Below are 6,084 nucleotides of genomic sequence, written 5' to 3'. Positions count from 1 at the left end.
CACCACAACAACGCTCTTTAACACCGCGGGCGTGATCTACAGATGTTGTGCAGTGCGTCCGCATGGCACCACAGACCACGCCCCACCACACATCCCCTTCGCTCGACTGAGACCGGGGAGCCATCCGGCCGAACCTACCTACTCCCCCCCCCCACCGGGCTACAACCCAACAACAGGGCAGTGTCTCTGTGAGCACCCGCTCACTGCCGGCTGGACCGGCGTCCGTTGTTCCGGGACAGCACGCGTCTCGCTCTCAGCCCCAGGTGGCGCAGGTCCCCCTGAGACAGCGACCTCTGTCTCCCCGTGCGGAGAATGTGCCCAGCATCTTTTGCAGCCAACAAGACTGTATTCTGTATCAGGGCAGTATTTTGAGTAAAGAGAAACCTAAATGGTATAAAATGCAGCACTTTTCAGTTTTCCTGAGAACATATTGGCTGAATGTATATGTCAAATATAATCAGAAAAAGAAGTCCTTCCAACTCTTCTGTTCTCTGTTATATACTGGAGACTGTCCATTCAAGTTCTGCAAGTTTTGCCTCATTGGGTTTGTCACACTCATGTTGGCCACCCTTGCAGAATTTACCAGCAATTTACGACAAAGCTCAAAGTTAAACTGATCTCTAAGACATCACAACATCAGTTTGGTTTCTTTAAAAGAAATTCTGTTCTGCCTATTCTATACATAAATCATCAATAGCCCCTCTTAGCAGTCTGTTCCCTTCCCACACACTACATGGTCTCAGTGATCCAGTGGAATCTGCTTACCCTTCCCACTTCACTTATCCCTTACTTTCAATAGATGCCTTGGGATGTTTTACATGCCTACTTACCGCTTTGTAACTTGGCTACAAAAGTGGATTCTGGTATTGTAGTATTATTAGTAAACCATTACGCCTCCCTGAGTATCATTCGTAGTGGAACCTATTGCAATGTATTGTGTCAGGAAACCTACTTACAATAACCTCTCCTTTCTCTATTTTTTTCCTATTAGTCACTTTTTCACATATAAAACATTTTTGAATCTAGGAATGTGAAGAGAATTTACATTTTAACTGTTGATACAATGATTAAAACTAAATTACATTCTAACAGACACTTTTGTTTAATGCATTTTGAAGTGATGGGAACAAAAGATGGAATTTTTTTGTCAGTTTTTGAAAGAAAATAAGATGTTAGTAACTGTTGGCATGATGTGTGGGAGGATTTCTAGCCCACAGTAAAAGATTGGCAGGAACTGTGTGTTCTGTGGATTGTTTTTAGTTCATTCGCCCATCACCCATAGAGCAGAGAATAACCTTGACTGAGATGAGCAACCAAAAGGTCTTCTGAGTGACAGTACATTGGTTTATAGGGTATGACCAAAGCTTGGAGATCTGAAGTTTTGAACCAGATGCAAAATGCAGCAGGAAGCTAGTGGAGTGAAAACTTGTAGAAATGAATGGAGAATGTTAAGGTTGAAAACCCCAGCATTCTTGACTAGAAGAGACAAAGCTGTCAGAAACAAACATGTATGGATGACAGCTGGATTAGCAACGAAGCTACTTCATTAAAGTGGAAGAGGTGAATTCCATGAATATAGGGTGAAAAGATTGAAGGCTCACATCCAGGTTCTTTAATGTCTAAAATCAAAGAAGCACAGACATTTGTCATTGTAAGAAAATCTGTAAGCACTGCGTAAGCTCCAGATTCAAATATTCACACAAACATTGTCATTCATAAGGTGCAAATATTGCTTAGAAGGTTACTTGAAAGGACTGGAAATATGATTGTTTCTGCAAATATGATTGTGTCTCAAAATCAGAAAGAGAAAGAAAGAAATTAATGTTTTATGTTGTTGATCCCAGCTTGTATCTGGCAGCCTTGGTCACCATCCTAATTCACCAGTCGATCTGTTTTTCTTTTGTGGCTCAACTTACTCCTGCCATATACAGTATGTGTACTATTAGCACCTAATTCATGTCTCTATTGTATCACTTGCATTATCATTTTTCATTCAGAAATGTTTCTAAAACCACTTCTGAAAAAAAGTGGGACATTGTATCAACTGAAGATAAATACAGAATTCAATGATTTTCAGATCTCATAACCCCATATTTGAATTATATAAGACATAGAAAACAAAAGAATCGTGAGACATTTCATTTATTTATTTATTAATTAAATGAAAAAAACAACACATCTCAAAACAGTTGGGATTGGACAACAACAGGCTGGAAAAGTACAAGGTGTGATGGTAAGAAATAGCTGGAAGAAAATTTTGCAGCTTATTAAATTAATTAGCAACAAGTAAGATGACTGGGTACAAGTGCGTGTGTGTGTGTGTGTGTGTGTGTGTGTGTGTGTGTGTGTGTTCTGCCTTTTATAACTTAAATCGGATATTATAGTTGTAAACTGCCCTAGAGCTCCCTCTAGTGGCTGCTTTGGGTTCGGTTACTTTGGGAAAGGAAAAAAATGAGAACGTGAAGAAGAAATAAAAGATGGCGGAAAGTGATACCGTAATGTTATCGTTCTAAGCTGATACGGACCTTAAAATGTTGTTGCCTTGGACAAGATATGTCTGTAAGTATGAGTGTCGATAAAATAATTATTCTTTTGTTTTGTGTAAAAATGGTACGATAATTTGTACATTTGAAAGTTTTATCTTGTTAGCTTGCAGTAAGAGGGTAACAAGCTAGTTTACAATGTTAGTTAGCTAATACAGTATTTTGTACTTTCAGTTTTACGATGGTCAAAGAGAAGGCAATGGTCAGAGGCCATTCTTCAATAAATCAGCGCAAAAAGGAAAATAAGTCTGGTTATTGGAGCATCGTTATCTCGCTGTCTAGCTGGTGAAACTAAGAGACTCAGGGCGAGGACAGCATAGTGTGTGTGTGTACATGTTCAGACATCTTTATGAGGACAGAAAATCTGCATGCCATTATACTTGTGGGGACCAAGGGACCCTTATGGGGACATAATGCCCGTCCCCATTACTTTGAAGGCATTTTTGGGCCTCAAAATGTGGTTTTAGTGTCAGAGTTACATCTAGGTTGTAGTTAGGTTTAGGCTACGGGTTAGGTTTAGGCATTTATTTTTGAATGCCTAAACCTAAGCAGCTAGGGAAAGCATTATGTCAATTAGATGTCCTCACTAAGATATGAAAACACATATTTGTGTGTGTGAGAGAGAAAGAGACACAGAGAGAGAGAGACCAGAGTTCACTGTGCCATCCACTAATGCAGTTCTATCATTCAAAGAGCCATATGCCATATGTGATCATGATCCAGAAATGCAGCCATCTTCTCTGGGAGAAAGCTCAATTAAAATGCACTGAGACAAAGTGGAGAACTGTTCTGTGGTCAGTGTTTTGGGAAAACATGAACCCAAAATCCTCTGGACTACAGAGGATTTTGGGAGTCACCGCACCTAGTGCTCCGATTACCACGGGGACCACCGTTACCTTCACCCTCCACATCCTCTCGAGCTCTTCTCTGAGCCCTTGGTATTTCTCCAGCTTCTCGTGTTCCTTCTTCCTGATGATCTCTGTCCAGAAGAGCGCAGTCCTGGGAACAGCTAAGATAGTTCGCAGGACCCTCAAGCTCCCAGGCCTCTGGTAGAGGACCCGAGCTTGAAGGATAAACCGCCCGCAGGGGCGTGCTAAAAATCGCTAGCCCGACGCCCCGGGGCTAGCAATTTTTCCAGTCGGGCTACCAAAATCTATCTCTGCCCTGCCCGTCGGCCTATCGTAGGAAGGAAAAATATATGTCAATGCTTTTGCATTCTTTCGGAAATGTAGCTGGGTAATTATGTCATTGGCATCGGTGAGCCACTGTCAATATGTGACATATTGAAATCGCGTTTGAATTTGCGCTTGTTTTTTGCTTTCACTTTGCAATCGCAGAACTGTGTATAGAGAGCGACAGTACTGATTGGTGAGTGATGATAATTTGTGCACCGATTCCTCTGACATCTTCTTATCAATCGTTAGCTTACTATGCAAACATGACAAGTGAAATCTCCTGCAGCTTAAACATGTGAGAGGTTGATCGCGCAGAGAATCGCTGAGCTTATGTGAGTGCGTGTGTAAAAGCAGCAGGATATATATTTCAGTTCTGCTGAGCCAAATAAGACAGGTCAGGGTGAAGAAGTGACAGCCAAAGAAAAGCTTACCACAAAACGGAGAAGTTATGACAAATCAGACTATAAGGCAAAAAGAAAGTGCAGCTTTATGGTTTCATGGACAAAATAATTTCTGTGGCTGCAATATGACGAGCTAAATAACCAGGGGTGCACATAAGTGGTCCGCAGGTGCGCATTCGCTGTCAAAATAAAAAACACGCACAAGATAAGAGTTGCAATGCGTGTTTGCGTACATAAGATTTTCAGGAAGAGGACAGACATTTGTTTAGAACTCTTAAAGATGTCGAAGAAGCTCCTTTAAGCAATTACTGTGATGTTCCTCCACCTCCAAAGAAATGTCAGAAGGAGTCCGAACCACAAAAGAAGCGCGTATTCTTGGAAAAGTAGTTGCAGGAGGTGAGCTGGCTTCAAACAAATGATGAACGCACAGAGATGTGGTGCGGAATGTGCCGTGAAAATTTAATAAATGACAAATTAAAAAGGCATGAACATTTTTTTTTTGCATCGAAAAAATTTCGAACCGTGACACCAAAGTATCGAACCGAACCGAACCGTGAATTATGTGCATCGTTGCACCCCTAATATATATATATATATTTAAAAAAAAAAAAAAACACCCAGCACGCCCCTGCGGGCGGTTTATCCTTCAAGCTCGGGGATATTTTGTTTTGGTCCATCCTGTTGCCCTCACAACATCTAAGAGCTCCGCAATCCCTGGTCCAGTTCTGGCACGAGCTCCCCCAGGACGCTGTCCATCATCTAAGCATAACCCCACATCAGGCATGCATGTAAGCACATGGGGACCATACAAACTACAGAGCACCGTTCTGAGTTGCTGAAAAATGGACCAGCCTGCAGTATCATTTTTTCACTTTGATTTCTGGGTGTCTTTGAATTCAGCCCTGCATAGATTGATCATTTTCATTTCCATCAAATGATGTGTGGCATCCTTTTGTTCGGAACACATTACCCTGTCCATACAGATATATATAGATAAACAGCATGAGTTTTTTTCCTATTGAGATTTGATGTGTTTTCCTGTGCTCCTGTAAGTCCTTTGAATAGTGTATAATATATTTCAGTACAAATATCTGTGACAGCTGAATTACAGTGGTTGCAGTACCATAAACATATATTATGATTTTGGTGTTCATAAGAACACTATATCTTCTAAAAATGCAGGGAGCTCAGTATAGATCAGGAATAAGAATTGTTGACAAAAGAGTACACTGCGCAATGGAGTAGTTGAGCAGTTTGCAGGGTGACAGCAATCCCTGTTAGACATATATCCAAGCTGCTGACAAATAAATGAAATTGAATGTTCCAAATGTGGAAAATAAAACTGAATTTCTGCTGACATTTTGAATTGATTGCACTGAAAATGAGCTGACCCCACCTGTGCTGTGGAGAGATAAGAGATTTACAATGCACGCTGGTCTCAGTCAGCAGCTTTTGTCCCATGTAAATTGAATACAACATCTGGGAAGAACAATACAGTTTTACCCTGTTGTCGCATCGCCTTTCTTTTGTAAAAAGGAAGACTTCAGGAATCACTTATTTAGTCTTTGAGATTCAGTTCTTTCCTGTACTATTTTGTGAAGGGCCACCAGACCATGTCACAACTCTTCATCAAAGAAGATCAAAGCCACATCTCTGGCCTTTGTTGTTTATTGCATTAACTTGCAACCCATGTGATACATCTCTGTCCCTCAGTGCTGTCCCCTTTTAGCAAAAGAGTGAATTAAACTCGACTTGTGTCATCATACGCAATCTGTCTTCATTTGTAAATGCGTCAGAGGCAGTTGTTACTGTATTGTGAGCTGAAACCAAGCAACAGAGTTTGCCACGGCTCGTTCATACCATCAGGGTTGTTGTTTAGACTTCAAGGTCTCTTACAATACCACATCTTTTCAGCAATGCATTTGTCACGCTGAGAGAGGAGGAGAAAGCAAAGTTGTCAGTTCA

Source organism: Astatotilapia calliptera, chromosome 2 (assembly GCF_964374335.1).
Source record: "Astatotilapia calliptera chromosome 2, fAstCal68.1, whole genome shotgun sequence".
Classification (NCBI taxonomy): Eukaryota; Metazoa; Chordata; class Actinopteri; order Cichliformes; family Cichlidae; genus Astatotilapia; species Astatotilapia calliptera.
Note: the sequence above shows the minus strand (reverse complement) of the source record.